The sequence below is a fragment of the Rissa tridactyla genome, chromosome 1, assembly GCF_028500815.1.
Source record: "Rissa tridactyla isolate bRisTri1 chromosome 1, bRisTri1.patW.cur.20221130, whole genome shotgun sequence".
Taxonomy (NCBI): domain Eukaryota; kingdom Metazoa; phylum Chordata; class Aves; order Charadriiformes; family Laridae; genus Rissa; species Rissa tridactyla.
Window position 1 is genome coordinate 85,803,893 of NC_071466.1, and position 2,867 is coordinate 85,806,759.

Below are 2,867 nucleotides of genomic sequence, written 5' to 3' on the forward strand. Positions count from 1 at the left end.
AAAAAAGGCTGAATCCAATTTGCCAAGCCTTTTATAGGTTTTATCCATTGTAGGAGAGAAAGGAAAAAGTTTTTTATAAAAAGTCAAATAAACAAAAGTCAATTATTAACTTTGGAAAAACATAATCACTCCTGCCATTTTATGGCCTTCTTATAAAAGGCTTTTACTTTTGGTTAATGTTTCCCAAGTGTGCTGTCAATGATACAGCTGGTCACTCTATCTATAGCCTGCCCGTGTCTTTGGTAGCTCAGAATCTGTGAATCCTTTAACAGGTTGGTGATAAACTGTAAAAATATTTGGAAACTTCACTGGAACACCAAGCCATGAACCTTAACTCCCATGCAGGAAGAAACCCCAGTTAGCCTGACACAGGGTACTTGGTTGGGTGTTTAGGCCCATGTTTTAAAAGGCTTTGCAAAGCCCAAGTGATTTGGAGAATATATCTCATTTTCAAAGCAACTGGCGCAGCTAAAAACAGATTTTTAAATGTGTTCACTGAACTAACAAAAAGTAGCAAGAGACTTCATGGGGTCAACAGCATCTTGTGTGGAGACTTAATCTGAACTATAAATCAACTAGATTTAAGTACTAAGGTGACTAAGACTACTAAAATGACTCCAGTTTAATATCTAAATACCTTTGCTAATCTAGCTGGGAACGTAGCACTTACTGCAAATCAATGGGAAAATCGATGCATAAATTAGTTCTGGAAATGTAGCTTGGGTTGAGTGTTATCGATCAGACAATACCTTAGTACTTTTTAAATTAGCCTATTTCTGCTCAGAATCACTTGGTTGGTTTTGTTTTGTGTTTGTTTGGTTTTTTCCTTGGGTGGGGGGGAGGCTTTTTGAGACACAACTCTGCAGCCACATCCATGGTGTTGGTTTCTAGTTCCCAGCAGAGCTTCTCCAAAACCACTATGAGTCTGTCTATGTGGGAGCAGCAGCAATGAGCCCCTTCACTCTCAAACCCCAAGAAAGGAGCTCCATCCCTCCCACCTGCGATGGGCTGAACACCAGCAACAGGTTTCCCCAGCAAGCAGAGCCAGAAACGAGGGACCTTGAGGAAGCACCTTGCTTCAATATCTTCTGATACCCATGTCCTGTGGACCAAGGACAAGTGATCTCTTTCATCCATGTGCGATCCGCTAACAATCTTTTTTTTTCAAGGGAAAGACAACAACATTCACTTAACCTTTCCACAAAGGTCATGTTCCCTAAATCACGTTACTCTTCTTGGTGATATTCAGACTCACCACGTTTTGTGCTTCCTCAGCCATGGTGTCCACATCTGTTCCATCATAACTGAAATCTAATCAACTATCAGTAATGCAATCACCGTCTGCGTATTACATGCTGTACCTTGCTGATACACACCATCTTTCTGGTGACATTAGCCAACATTGACTTATGTTCCAGTGGTGACCCTTCTGGTAGTACTGCTACCTGCTCAGCTCATCCCTTTTTTGTCCCTGTACATCTGGTTCTAGGGTGGCACTAATTAGTGCATTTTGAATTTGTCTGCGCTGAAGTCCATTGCGCTGATTTCAGACCATTTTTGCAAATTTTTATGATCATTTGGAATTGTAATCCTTCAAAGGACTCCCAGCTTGGCAATGCCCACAAACCTGTTAACAGGTTTTCTCTTCCCACACCCAGATTGAATGGGATACAGCAAGGCCCGGGAGAGCTATCACTTAAAATGGCCCCTCTCCTTGACTGAGAACCATGCAGCATGGTTTTTAAGTAATTATGTGCCTTTTGTGATTCTTGTCTACCTCATCTTTCATTAATTTGTCAGTGAGACTGTCACATGGTGAAATGTTGAAAGGTTTTTGTCTTGTTGTCTCATCTGTTGTCTGTCAGAGCACACAATTATGTCTATTATTACCTCGGTATTATTCCTTCTCCACTGGTAGAGAACAGGGACTGTGTTGACTATTTCATAGAATCATAGGATCATAGAATATGTTGGGTTGGAAGGGACCTCTAAAGGCCATCTAGTCCAACTCCCCCTGCAATAAGCAGGGACACCTTCAACCAGATCAGGTTGCTCAGAGCCTCATCGAAGCTGGCCTTGAATGTCTCCAGGGATGGGGCCTCCACCACCTCTCTGGGCAACCTGTGCCAGTGTCTCACCACCCTCATTGTAAAGAACTTCTTCCTAATGTCTAATCTAAACCTACCCTGCTCTAGTTTAAAACCATTGACCCTCGTCCTATCGCTACATGCCCTTGCAAACAGCCCTTCCCCATCTCTCCTGTAGGTCCCCTTCAGGTACTGGACGGTTGCTATAAGGTCTCCCCAGAGCCTTCTATTTTCTAGGCTGAACAACCCCAGTTTGTTTTAAGTCTTGTATTTTCTTTTCTATGCTGATAAGGTAACTCCACAATCACTGGACTCAGTACTTTTTAGGGTACTAAAACAGAGCTGGCTGATCCAAAATTCCCTCTTTACAGGTGTTATTTTTTCCCCACCCTTTACAGCGCTCTGGTGCCTTCCTCAGGGGCAGCCCTGGTAGCTCTTGCCTCCCTGCCATGGTGCAGGAGTCACCCAGGCACCTCGCTCCAGCCTGGGGCTGCCCCCTGCCCCTGCACAGCCCTGAAACCCCTCGGGGTGCCTGCACGACCCAGGGGTCCCCGAGCAACGGGATATTTGGGGGATACCTGGAGGGGAGAGAAGGGTGTCACCTTATTTCATATAGGGAGTGTGCGTGCAAGCATTGTGGTGAGCTGAAAATGTAGTAGGGAGAGTCACGCTGAATTATGCTTCAAATTTTCAGCCTTATTTCTAAGTTCTTTTCTATTGCGTACCTAAATGCAATACTTGATATCGTATCTGAGGAATAATACAAGAATTACACTGCAT